Source organism: Microtus oregoni, unplaced genomic scaffold (genome assembly GCF_018167655.1).
Source record: "Microtus oregoni isolate MIOR12 unplaced genomic scaffold, Mior012 000056F_ref0000123, whole genome shotgun sequence".
NCBI lineage: Eukaryota > Metazoa > Chordata > Mammalia > Rodentia > Cricetidae > Microtus > Microtus oregoni.
In genome coordinates, this window is record NW_024543832.1 from 3080946 (window position 1) to 3095529 (window position 14584).

General features: G+C 38.2%; 1 non-coding gene across 1 annotated transcript; it reads left to right on the plus strand.

The window, feature by feature from the left end:
• Positions 1–11148: 11148 nt before the first annotated feature.
• Positions 11149–11221, plus strand: Trnak-cuu. The gene has a single exon. It is a non-coding gene; the product is annotated as a tRNA-Lys (tRNA).
• The last annotated feature ends 3363 nt before the right edge of the window (positions 11222–14584 follow it).

Here is a 14584-nt window from a genome sequence, read left to right on the forward strand (position 1 = left end):
CAAAGAATGATTGATTACTCCCATAATGTCTGTGCCTCTATTGCATCAGCAAATCTCACATGCAGGTCACCATTTTAGGTCACATTTTGTTGAGAAGTTAATTCTCCTCTGAGAGCATTCCAAGTACCTTCTACTATACAAAACAGTAGTCAGTATGGATAAGGCCTCCAGTTAGGGACCAGTGCAAATTATTTGTTTTCAAACAGATATGCAAGTGTTGTCTTTGGCAACACAGTGTTACCATCAGTTTGTGAAGAGCAACAAATAAACTTGGATGTAATAACCTAGGATATTTTGTGCTTCCATGGATTCTCTTTGGCCAATGATTCAATTATGGATGTTTATCCAGAAATGCCAATTTTTCACTTAATTAGTAGTATAATGAAGAAAATGTTATAATAATTTTAAATCTGCTATTATTTGTAATTGAGGACAGAGACTGAGTGGAATCACAGCTCTAAAACATCTTGGTTCTTAACTATAACTATGCACACTTATTCTTCAAAAAAGCAATCAGAGAGATTCTTATTTCTGAACAATTTTAAAAGGAGCGTCCTTTTATAACAAAAAGCCTGGGCTCTTAAACTCAGAGTGAAGAGAATACCCCAGACGTTAGCATGACATGTTAGCATCCCAACCCACAGAATTGTAGAAGGATGGCACAGAACTATGAACCATCCTGATATAATGTGCAGCTGTCAACTGAGGCGGTGTCAATATGCTTTCAGAGCATATTAGCATATGGCTTTATCTGCAGTGTTCACACTGGCGATATTGAGGAATACCCAATTGTTAAAGTTATTCTTAGATATTGTAAGCTAGATCTTCAGGGATGGGTTGTAGACTTATCATCATCCCAGAAAATGTGTGCCAGCTACTCCAGACCCTTCTTTTAGGTCTACACTCATACTAGAAGTTCTCAGTAAAAATCCCGAAAACGAGCAGGTCAAACTGAGTATTGGAGGTCTGCAACAATCCAGGATCAGAGTCCTTCTGTGAGAAAACTTGATTTCTAACTGGGATCATTGATTGAATTACAGATGCTTTGGTCATGGAAAACATAACAAAATGATGCTCTGTCTTAAGTCTGTGATAAGACCTGCAATGTAAGCAGAAATATTTCCTGATTTTTTTTTCAGTAGTGTTTGAAGTACTTCTGGATTCAAGGCTAAAAATGTGAGGAAAATGTAGACTATGTGGTATAAAAATTAAAATTTCTAAATTTATTGCAACATATAGTGGATAAAGATGGCTCATCTGAGGATGAGTACTCAGTCTTCTATTCTTAGCGCTTTGACCAGGTATGAATGTTTGCATTAATTATTACCCACTGCACACAGAAGTTCTTGTGATTGTGGCTGAGAGCAGCACTAATCTATTGGTTGTAAAAATAAATATTTATATTGCAATTTGACAACATGACTATTAGAAATGAAACTTGGGTAGGGTCTACTAGGGCCTATGTTACCCCAAGCCATAGGCTTTTGAACATGTTTACCTGGGATGAGTATTTACAATGAATTACTCAAAGAATATAATTAGAATAATGTTGATCATCACATATCTCCCAGGCACTAGTGGGTATATTTTACTGGAAAGCTGTTATTGAAGACTACAAGATTTGGTACTTTATATGATCATTGATGTTTTTTCTCCCTATGTAGATGGGATAACACCTTCCCACATTAGGAAAGGAAGCTGAAGAGATATTTTTCCATTCAATTCCTGGTTGGTTTCTCTATAGTCTACAATAATATAATCCTTAGCTCACAGTGAAATACAGTTCATAACAACTTATTTCTATTTTACCTCAGTTACAATGACTATGAACAAGAAAATAAATGATAACAAATGCATACTTGGTTGTGGAGAAAGGGTGATCCTCATGCACTTTTGATGACAGTATATACTAGTGTCCTGACTTTGGAAATTTTATCAAAAATAATAAATAAAACTATTCTGTGCTCTAGCTTTATACCTCCAAGTATATTCTCAAGAGACTCTGCATTTTCCTGTAAAAACACTTGCACATCAATATTTATTGTTACTCTATTCACAGAGATGGGAAATGTAATCAACCTAGATTTCTAAAAAAAGACAAATAGATAATGAAAGCTAGGGCACATAAACAATGGGATATTCCTCAATAGTAAAACAAGAATCATGAACTATATAAGTAAGTGGCTGAAACTGGAAAAAAATATGCTGAATGAGGTCACTCAGGTCCATGAAGTTAAATGCTTTATATTCTGACTTATATGTGATTCCATGATTTGAATACTTGCTTTGTGAGTTTAATTTGTAGAAGCCAAGTGACTAGAAATGTGTCATTAGGGCCTGAGGTATTAATGGAGAAGTATAATAAAACAGGGACAAAAGAAAATCAGAGGTGAACCCTGGAGAAAGAAAGTCTCAAGCATGAAGTGGCATTTGGGAATTGAGAAATCAGGGATTGGTGTAAGGCAAACCAAAATTAGGGGTGATAAGAAAGCGTGTGTAAATATAGGATCTTTCAGCAGAAGTAAAAAAATAAAGATGTAGACAACATGGAATGTGTGTTGCATGAGAAAATGAAGTGAGATTGCTTATAGTAAAGTTAAGTGTACTATGGAATAAAGAGAAACATAAATTACATTTGTTGTTTCTATAACAAAACATGAGAAAATAATAAAGAGTAAATAATTGCCTTGTTCTAAATGTGTAGGTTTTTTTTTGGTTGACAACATTTTTTTGTGTTAAGATAATAACGTGATGAGAGAGCATTTACATAAAAACTAATGAATTAAAGAAAACTGTAGGCAAACCTTGTTATATCTAGATAAGACTTGTAGTTTAGCAGTTAGTGCTATTTCAGTGGTCTGTTCTCATCATGATCTATGATTATCTGGATTATTGCAGAAATCTGAGTAGAAAGTACAAGGATGAACTTTGAATGTTATTTTAACCTGTGAGCCTTTCAACAGAGGTACCTGCCTGTGTAAACAGTGCTGCTTTCCAAATATATGAGTTATTAATTTATCATCTCAATGTCAAATTAGAATAACTCTCTATGAGTTAATGGTCAGAGAGGCCCGACAGGTATTAAATCAGTATGAGGTATTGAAATTGTCCTTAATTGACCCCAATAACTTAATATATAGACTTTATTTCTGGAAACAAAAACTCAATAGATTGTAGGAGCTAGAGCAGATTGTGTGTCCTAAGGAAAATATCTTAGAGACATAACAGGACTGAAGCATACATGAACCTACAGAGATTATGAAAGCCTGCTATATGCCTGCAAAGATTCTATACATATGGGTTTCCACTGATGAGAGAGAGAGACAGACAGACACAAGCTCTTCCAACCCAAAGCAAGAAGTTTCAGCAATTTTTGCTTGCAAAGTAAGAATTAGTTTTCTGTAATTGAGTCTTATTGGGTCTATTCACCACACTTAAGGGTGGATCCATGCCCAGGAGTAGATGGCCAACACAAAAGTGATGCTTGAATTTTTAGTAAAATTGCAGCAGATTCAAATCTCATTAGGGAAGGAAGTTGGCAGACATAAAAGTTTCCATAGAAAAATGATTACAGACAATTGATTATTCTCAGCAAGTCTTGTGGTCAGGGCCAGGTGGGCAGAGCTTTTTTTTGAAATTCGTCTCATACCACTAACCAACTGCACTTTCTCATGGCCCTAAATCATATATGCCCTCAAGGTAACCAAGGTAACCCAAACACCATTCTTCAGGATTCCACCCCCAGGGTTTGTTCCAATATTGAATGGCTGGCTTCATGTTATCAAGAATATCTTGCCTTTCTTTCCTATCTAAAATGTACCAGGGGTTTCTCCTTCTGGCTAACCTCTCCATAAATGGTAACTCATGCCATTCCATACATTTTCCTACATAATTTGCCCATCTTCTACCAAATCTCCTGTCATACACTCTTTCTGTTCTAGGGTATCTGTAAATTCCCCCAGAGAGCGAGCCAGAGTCTTAATCATAACATTAATGGCCTGAATCAAGGGAGGGAACTGACGCATCAGTTCCTCCGTATTCAAGGATCCGTTGGGAATTTTTCCTGGTTTCTTGAACAGATTAAGTTTTTGTCAAGGGAAAAGTAGAACAGAAGAAAAGATAGCAGAGCCAACACAAGAAACCATCTCCAGGAACAAAGTGAACGAGGTCGTTGAGGCTAATCAGGCACTTCAACCCAAGCAGACTGCCAAGGAACTGCCTGGGGACCAAGCTCCAGGAAGCACAAGCCCCTCATTTTGAGATGGCCACCACCTGAGAGGCATTTTGTCACACAGGCAAGACAGCCATGGATGTAGCAGATCCCAAGTTCTCCCACATTCCCTCGGAATAGTTATGTACTCAGACTAGCCTTGACCTGCTAATTTCTTTGCCCACACCTCCTGAGTGCTGGGATTCTTGGCTTCTGCTCAATAAGCCAGACTATAAAAGGAAATTGTCTTATTTTATTTTACTTTTAAAGTCATTTTGTGTTCCAAATTTATCAGCACACCTTGTTCATACTTGGAACTTTTGGAGGCCAGAAGTGGGTGTTGGACATTATGGAAGAAAAGTTACAAAGAGTTATGAGCTGCTGTGTGTGCTGGGCACTGGAAACATGTTCTCATGATGAACAACCAATTCTCCAGTATCCTGTGTTACAATTTAAGTTAAGATTCTAAGAAAATATACAATTAATTACTCCTGATGTTTTTCCAAGAGAGAAAAAAGTATGGTTTAATTTGATTTGCTTCAAAAGTGCTTCATTCCACAATTATCATTTTCACTTTTATTGAAAGTAGATATTTTTCATGTAATATATCCTGCTTATGATTTCCCCTTTCTCTATTTATCCAAGTTCCTACCTATACTCAGTTATAAAATTCTAATTAAATTCAATGGGTCACAAATAAAAAGAGTAACAAAGTGAGACATACTGATGAAAAGAATGTCTTTTATAAAAGAGGGACAGAATAAGACAGGAGAGTGGGAGTCAAGGTACTAAAGTTAACTACATTCATTTATAAAACTGTCAAATAAAACACTGAACACTGAAAGAAAACAGATATTTAACGGCATCAAGAAGAGCTCAGATCCTCTCTGAGTTTGAGGTTCACACCTATAAAGACTGAATCAGGTTAGATGTGAAATAATTTTGGAATTTGGTCACTGGGCCAAGATTTCCTGTGTGAATTCTAAAGACTGAAACAGAGAAACCCACTGGTGCATTGTCTCTCATCAGAACAAATCCTCCAGATTCCTTCAAGATTCCTCAAAGTTGCCAGGCGGTGGTGGCGCACACCTTTAATCCCAGCACTTGGGAGGCAGAGGCAGGTGGATTTCTGTGACTTTGAGACGAGCCTGGTCTACAAGAGCTAGTTCCAGGACAGGCTCCAAAACCACAGAGAAACCCTGTCTCGAAAAACCAAAAAAAAAAAAAAAAAAAAAAAAAAAGATTCCTCAGAGTCTAATGCATGGGGTCGTGGGAAGGTGCAGCAGGTGTTGAGCAGTTTGATGCACCAGGCAAATGTACCCTAGAAAGGCCATGTGGTTACTGTCTGTGTAACAGTTGCTCCTGTCTGTAATTTCTCTCATGAGCCCCTTCCCTAAGAACAGCTGTCGGGTTCATTCTGTGACCCTTTGGCAATGGGTTTTACATTTATCCGGGCCTGCATATAGCTGTAATTGGTCAAGACAATGAATTCTGTTTAGGCTGTATAATTTTGGCGAATAGACACAATGCTATAATATTTTGCAGTACTCAGACTTACATAGGTTTTCAGTCAAAAAGACGGCCTTTTCCACAGACAGCAAGCTTTGGACATCAGAGAAGATTCAAAGCAGTTTGGTGGCTCCTGGAGGCAAATATTAGGATGCCCCTAGAGACAAAAAAATGTAGTCATTTTCCTGGGTGTTTTTTGTTGCTGAGTAAAGGTCAGAGCTTGAAGAAACTTTATTCTGCATGTGCTCCCTACCACTCAAGGTCATGTTAATTAATGGTTATTGTTAAGTCTTAAGTTTAAATGCTATTTTCTGTCCATGAGCCCTTACCAACTTAGAGCTACGAACATGGGTCATTGTGACATTGTTGGCCTAAGGGAAACTACATGGCTTATTATGGGGAGTGAGAATGGGCTGGGCAATGAAAATGTGCCGATATTGTCTAGAGTTTAGGCTATAAGAGAGCAGCATTGAGGAGCAGCAGTGGCAGCATGGAGACAGACAGAGATGATTGTGTGGAGCTGTGTGAGAGCTGCTGCAGAATGTGAGTGAAGAGAGTGTGTGCTGAGTGAGAAATGAAGCATGGAAGAAGTGTGGGAGAGTGAATGAGTGATTCCGAGTGAATGAAGAGAATGTGAATAATGTAGAAGTGTGTGTGTGTGTGTGCGTGTGTGAACAAATGTGTGAGAGAGAGCTGTGTGAAAGAGTTGCTACTACAGATAGGAGCTGTGCCTAGGAAGTGTTTAAAGTGCTGAATTGTGTGAAAGAGAGGTAAATGAGATGTTTAGCTGTGTTTATATTTGTAACTGGGTGGAGGCAAGGAAAATGAAGCTGTATAAAAAAGAAATATAAAGGGGAGGGTGAAAAAAAGAGACATAGAAGAGAATTGTATATAAAAGAAAGATGTGTAGCCATGTGAAAAGAAATGTAACTGAATGTAGAAATATTTAACTGTGCAGGAGAGAGATCTTTTTATGTAAAGAGAGATATGTTGTTTTATGTTGTGAAGGTAGCTGTGTAGAGACAGATTATTAGATAGTAATCTTAAGATGAAGTGAAAGAGAAAGTTACCACCAGAAAAAACATGCACTGCTTCTTTTTTTCTTAGGTTACCCACAGAAAGTTTGTTTCTTTATTTTCCCCTCAGATAAAAAAGTCTAACCTCCACTGCATTGTAGATTCTTTATAAACCCTGGTATTGCGGGTTTTTCAAAGGAAACCGTTATATTTGGGGGAAGATCAAGGTCCCAAAGGAAATAAACCCTTCCTTAGTCACTCTCTGCACCTGCTCCTGGGCTGACCCTGAGTTTCTGTGTTCTGTGTGCCTCCTGCTGGAAATGAGCTCCAAAGTTGTTCCTGAGCACACTTCAGGGAATGTTGTGTGCCTGACTGTGATGTCCCTCAATGTGCTCATCACAGGAATATTTGGCTGTCACTTCCAATAACACAGAAGTCAAACTTGAGGACAACTCTTCCTATATGTGTTTCTAGAGGTGAAAATAAAGCTGCCTTGACCATACAGTAAGCCATACCTTAGCTTAGATGAGGGGCTGAACACTGAGTTTAGTGTACAGTAGTCAGAAATAGAATTATCTAATTGATCAGAGAAACAGAAAACATAAAGATGAAATGCAGTAATGTAGAGTATTTCATAAAAAAAAATTTAGGCCTATCATTTCTTAGATTTACATGGGCAGACCTGAAGAAGAGGAGAGGGGCTTGGATAACTAAAAGTGCTTACCTGTGACATAGCCTGGATCCCCTTCCATTTATTTCTATATGAATTACTGACACTTTTCCTGTCAAGGGTCCACCCTAACCTCAGTATGAGGGAAAAGTTTATCTGAGCTTCCTGAGCTTAGCCAGTAGCTGATCCTGGTAACCATAGACAATCACTCTACATTCTCTTCAGGTGAGGCATGATATACTTGTGATGGAGGAAGGTCATTGGCTAATAAAGGAACTGCCCTGGCCCATTTTATTGGTTAGAGGATAGGTGGGAGGAGTAAACAGAACAGGATACTGGGAGGAAGAGGAAGTGAGCTCAGAGACTTGACAGCTCTCCTCTAGGGAGCAGACGCCTGAGAGAGACGCCATGCCCCGCTCCCGGGATGAAGCTCCGACCCAGGATGGACTAGGCTAGAATCTCCCCGGTAAGCGCACCTTGGGGTGCTACACACAGATGATTAGTAATGGGCTAAATTAATATGTGAGAATTAGCCTAAAAGAGAATGGGCCAAGCAGTGATTAAAAGAATACAGTGTCCGTGTAATTATTTCGGGGCATAAGCTAGCCAGGCAGGCGGCTGGGGTGTTGGGGACGCAGCCCCGCTGCCGCTCCTATTACTACATACTTGTCTTAAGAAAGGCAATCACAACAGTATGTTTTATATTTTTAGATTCATGATTAATTACTGGAGTCTAAATTGTAAAGGGGATCCCCAGAAAGCCATCAGATGCATAGGGTGCCTCTATGAGAAGAAAAATTTATGCATGCCCCTAATCTCTTTTATATTTTTAATACATTTTTATTGATATTTATTGAGCTATACATTTTTCTCTGCTCCCCTCCCTACCTCTCCCCTTAACACTTCAATCCTTTCCCAAGGTCCCAATGTTCCCAATTTACTCAGGAGATCATGTCTTTTTCTCCTTTCTACTTCCCATGTTGATTAAATCTATGTAAGTCTCTCTTAGTGACTGCATTTTTGTCTAAGTTTTATGGGATTGTGGTTTGTAGGCTGGCTTTCTTAGATTTATGTTCAAAAACCACATATGAGTGAGTACATGTGATAACTGTCTTTCTGTATCTGGGTTTCCTCACTCAAAATAATGTTTTCTAGCTCGATCCATTTTCCTGCAAAATTCAAGATGTCATTATTTTTTTCTGTTGTGTAGTACTCCATTGTATAAATGTACCACATTTTCCTTATCCATTCTTTGGTTGAGGTGCATTTAGGTTGCTTCCAGGTTCTGGTCATGACAAACAAAGCTGCTATGGAACATAGTTGAACACATGTCCTAGTGGCATGATTGAGCATCCCTTGGATATATACCCCAAAGGGGTATTACTGGGTTTCAAGGAAGGTTGTTACCTAATATTCTGAGAAATCACCACACTGATATTTAAAGGAGTTGTACCAGCTTACAATCCCACCAGCAATGCAGAAGTGTTCCCATTTCCCCACAATGTCTCCAGCAAATTTGTCATCAGTGTTTTTGATTTTCAACATTCTTACAGGTGTGTCATGGAATCTCAGAGTTGTTTTAGTTTGCATTCCTCTGATGACTAAGGATGTTGAACATTTCCTTAAGTGTCTTTCAGCTGTTTTACATTCCTCTGTTGAGAGTTCTCTGTTTAGGTCTGTATTACATTTCTTATTGGATTACGTGATCTTTTGGTGTCAAATTTCTTGAGTTCTTTGTATACTTTTGGAGATCAGACCTCTGTCTGCTGTGGGGTTAGTGAAGATCTTTTCCCATTATGCAGGCTGTCATTTTGTCTTGTTGACCATTTCCCTTGCTTTACAGAAGCTATTCAGTTTCAGGAGATCCCATTTATTAATTGTTTCTGTCTGTGTCTGTGCTGTTGGGGTCATATTTAGGAAGTGGTCCCCTGTGCCAATGCATTCAAGTGTACTTTCCACATTATCTTCTATAAGGTTCAATGTGGCTGGCTTTATGTTGAGGACTTTCATCCATTTGGACCTAAGTTTTGCGCATGGTGATAGATATGTGTCTATTTTCTTTATTCTACATGTTGCTATCCAATTATGCCAGCACCACTTGTTAAATATGCTTTCTTTTTTCCATTTGATATTTTTTGCTTCTTTACCAAAGATCAGTGTTTGAAGATGTGTGGATTGATATCCAGGTCTTCTCTATAGTTTCTTTGGTCCTCCTGTCTGTTCTTATGTCAATACCAGGCTGTTTTCAGTACTGTAGCTCTGCAGTAGAGTTTGAAGTCAGGGATTGTGATGCCTCCAGAAATTCTTTTATTGTACAGGATTGTTTAGGCTATTCTGTGAAGGCGTAAGTCACAAACAATGCCACACCAATTCGGGGTTATGATTATTAGGGTGGTATTTATTTAAAGGGGAAAAAACTTACAGATCACTGTCCCAGGCAACAGCACTCTTCGCAACCAGGAAAGGAGTCTAGTCGCAGGCGGAGCAGGAAGTGAAGAGCGAGAGAAGAGGGAAGTGGCCGCTTTTTTAAAGGGAGAGAAACCACGCCCCAGTGGGCTGGTACCTCAGCGGTGATAGGCTGGAGGAGTGGGAGGACCTCCCGCAACACCTCCCCCTTTTGTTTAAATAAGAGAGTTCTAAACCTACTATGAAATTATATACAATAAGTACAAATATCCTATTCTAACTAGCTTAGGTCTTGTATAATAAATAACTTGGCCAAGTCATGAGAGAAAGTAACTACATTTATATAGTCTTCAACCCCATCGAAGATCTGAGAAGGGAAATAATGTTACCTGGGTAATTAGGAAGTTCAGTAAAACAACTTCCAAAACATGCAACAATTACAGAGACAACTAGCTACCTGGGCAATCACCCAAAGTCACATTAGCAGCGTTGAAGCAACCAACTTTGGCTAAGGCCTAACATAACTGACATACCATTTTCTAAGGCAAGCAACTTTTCAAAACTATCTTACCCTGTCTTGGCAGGATATGACAGTCCTGTTTTATCCATTGATGCATGCTCTGTATCTTTGTCAGTTGTTGAGGTATGGGCATTTCTTTGCCCAAACGCCAGTTCTGCCAAAAAGAAAGGCTCCAGGTGGAGTGTCTTTGGTGCTCAACATTCTCTCGGGAATAGAGTGGTGTTGCCAGGAGCAATTGTGTCTCACTACCACAAAACTCTGAGTTAGATTAAAGGCCATTTTCTACAGCTCTTTGAAGAAGTTGAAGATTATCTATCTATACTGAGTATAATCTCTATATATCTAAAGAACCTGATTAGTCTATTATAAATGACAAACTTAGATGACTATTAGTCTATATAATTCTCAATATCTATCTAACTTAAAGACTAAGACAATAAACGACTGTGAAACAAATGAGGACAATGACCTCCATATATAAACAATGTACAAATATACATTGCATTAGGTAAATATATATCAATACACAATCATTATATAAGTATCTTAATCAGAGGTAGAAATGTACACTGCAATATGGTAAATATATACAATATATATATATATATATATATATATATATCAATACAATATATGTCAATACATAAAAAATGTTTTAAACAGAGGTAGAAACATGCATGCGTACAATAGTCAATATAATTTAACTTTGTATCAATATACAAGAATCTATACCAATGTATTTGTCTAAAAACAGTAACTCACAATCATATGAAGTAATAAGAGCGGCGGGGCTGCGTCCCTGGCACCCCGGCCGCCTGCCCGGCTAGCTCAGTCGGTAGAGCATGAGACTCTTAATCTCAGGGTCGTGGGTTCGAGCCCCACGTTGGGCGCCAAAATGAAGGCGTAAGTCACAAACAATGCCACACCAATTCGGGGTTATGATTATTAGGGTGGTATTTATTTAAAGGGGAAAAAACTTACAGATCACTGTCCCAGGCAACAGCACTCTTCACAACCAGGAAAGGAGTCTAGTCGCAGGCGGAGCAGGAAGTGAAGAGCGAGAGAAGAGGGAAGTGGCCGCTTTTTTAAAGGGAGAGAAACCACGCCCCAGTGGGCTGGTACCTCAGCGGTGATAGGCTGGAGGAGTGGGAGGACCTCCCACAACAATTCTGTGTTTTTTGCTTTTCTATATGAGGTTGAGTGCCATTCTTTCGAGGACTTTGAAGAATTTTGCTGGGATTTTGATGCTCATTATGTTGAATTCTGTAAATGGCTTTTTAAAATGATATTAATTCTGCCTACCCAAGAGCATGTTATATCTTTTCACTTTCTGGTGTCTTTTTCAATTTCTTTCTTCAAAGATTTAAAGCTTTTGTCATACAAGTCTTCTGCTTATTTGGTTAGAGGTACTCTGAGATATTTTATGCTATCTTTGGCTATTGTGAAGAGTATTGATTCTCTGATTTCTTCCCCAGCCAATTTATCAACTGTGTACAGGAGGTCTACTGTTTTTTTTTACTTAATCTTGTGTCCTGTTATATTGATGAAATTGTTTATGAGTTGTAGAAGTTCCTTGGTAGAATTTTTGGGATCATTAATGTAAACTATCATATCGTCAGCAGAAAATGAGAGTTTAACTTCTTTTTTCCAATTTGTATCCCCTTGATCTCCTTTTAGTGTCTTATTGCTCTAGCTAGGACCTCAAGAACTATATTGAATAGATATGGAGAGAGTGGACAAGCTTGTCTTGTTCCTGATTTCAGTGGAATTGCAGGAAGTTTCTCTCCATTTAGTTTGATGTTGGCTATTGTCTTGCTGTATATTGCCAAATTATGTCTAGGTATGTTCCCTGTATCCCTCCTTTCCCCAAGACCTTTATGATGAAGGGATGATGTATTTTGTCAAAAGTGTTTTCGCATCTAATGAGATAATGATGTGGTTTTTGTTTTTCAGCTCGTTTATATGGTGGATTACATTCACAGATTTTCTAATGTTGAACTATTCTTGCATCTCTGGGATGATGCTGACTTAAGCATGGTAGATGATGGTTCTGATGTGTTCTTGGATTCAATTTGCCAGTATTTTATTTAGTATTTTTGTATAAGCGATATTGTTCTGGAATCATCTTTCATAGTAATGTCTTTCGTGGTTTGTATATCAGGATAATTGTAGCCTCATAAAAAGTGTTTGGCAATATTCCTTCTGTTTTTATTGTGTGGAATAATTTGAGGAGTATTGGTTTTATTTCTTTTTTGAAAGTCTTGTAAGAATTCTGAACTGAAATCACTTTGTCCTTAGGTTTTCTTTCTCTCTTTCTTTCTTTCTTTCTTTCTTTTTTTTTTTGATTAGGAGACTCTTGATTGCTCTTTCTAGTTTTCAGCAGTTATAGGTCTGTTTAGTGTGCATATATGGTCTTGATTTAATTTTGGTGAGTTATATTTTTCCAGAATGTTGTCCACTTCAAGTTTTCAAATTTTTTAAAGCACGTATTTCCAAAATATGACCTGATGATGCTCTGTTGGTATGGGAGAATTGTCTGTATTCTGTCATGTTTTAAATAAATGCTGATTGGCCAGGCAGGAAGTATAGGTGGAAAAACAGACAAAAATTAGAAATGATGAAAGGAGAACAGGAGAATTCTGGGAAGGAGGAAGTTGATTCCTTCCATTCCTGCCCAGACTCCAAAGAAGCAAGATGTGAGCTGCCCTGCTAAAAAAGGTACCTAACCATGTGGTAAGATAGTAGATAAGAACAATGGGTTAATATAAGCTACAAGAGCAAATATGTAGCCTGAGCTAACGAGACAATCAGCTTTATAACTTATAGAGATCTCTTGTGAGTTTCTTTGGGGATAAACAGCTGTGGGGTACCAAGTGGGACAGAAACCCCAACAAGCAGGCCCTATTCATGTTACACTCTGTACTTCCGCTGTGTCTGTTGTTATGTTCCATTTTCATTTTTGATTTTGTTAATTCGGATATTCTCTCTCTGCCTTTTGGTTAGTTTGGATAAACATTTGTCTATTTTGTTGATTTTTCTCAAAGAACCAACTCTTTATCTCTTTGATTCTATTTATTGTTTTCTTTTTTCTTTTTTGTTGATTTCAGAATTCAGTTTTTTTTCTGCCATTTAGTTCTCTTAGGTGAGTTTGCTTCTTTTTGTTCTAAAGTTTTTCAAATGTTCTGTTAAATCACTATCATGAAATTTTTCAAACTTCTTTATGTAGGCCTTTAGTGCTCTGAACTTGCCTCTTAACACTGCTTTCATTGTGTCCCATAAATTTGTGTATGTTGTGTGATCATTTTCATTTGTAATACCCAGAACATAGAGACAATCTAGATGCCACTCAACTGAAGAATCGATAAAGAAAAGGTGGTTGTGAGCCTTGCCTTTAACAGCTGAGCCATCTCTTCAAGGCCAGCTGACTGGGACTGAAAAAGTATGTGATCAAACTACACTCTCTGAATGTGGCTGACAACGAGGGATGACTGAGAAGCCAATGATAATGTCACTGGGTTTTGATTCTACTGCATGTACTGGCTTGTTGGGAGCCTATTCTGTTTGGATGCATGCCATCCTAGACCTGGATGGAGGGAGAGGGCCTTGGACTTCCCACAGGGCAGGGCAGTCTGACTTCTCTTAGGACGGGAGAGGTGTGGGGGGGGAATATGGGGAGGGGCAGGGAAATGAGAGGATGGGAGGAGGTAGAAATTTTTAAGCAATAAAAAAAATAAATAAATAGAGGCAATTGAATGCCAAAAAAGAAGAAAGTTTAAAAGAAGAAAGAAACTGCTCTGGAATTTGCTTTCTTCTTGAGCTGTTAATTCCACAAACGTTCATTGTCAGAATGTAATAAACTGATCAAAGCGGAAAACAAAAGAAAAGAAAACTTGGTACATTCATGGAGTAAAGTACTACTCAGAAGTAAAAATAACAATGACATCTAGAAATTTGCATTCAAACAGACAGAAGTGGAAGAAAACATCCTGAGTGAGGTAAACCAGACCCAAAATATGAACACAGAATGTACTCACTTATAAGTATAGGAGTTGTAAAACAAATAATAACAAGCCTGTAATCCATGACCCCAGAGAAGTTGAGTTACAAAGAGAATACTAAGAGAAACATACATAGACTACCCTGAGAAGGGGAAGTAGACTGGTTCTTCTGAGAAAATTGAGAGTGTGTGTGGAGGGAAGAGGGCTTTTGTGGGGAGGTATTTAGTCCTGCCTCAAAGCAATGTGCTATACTTC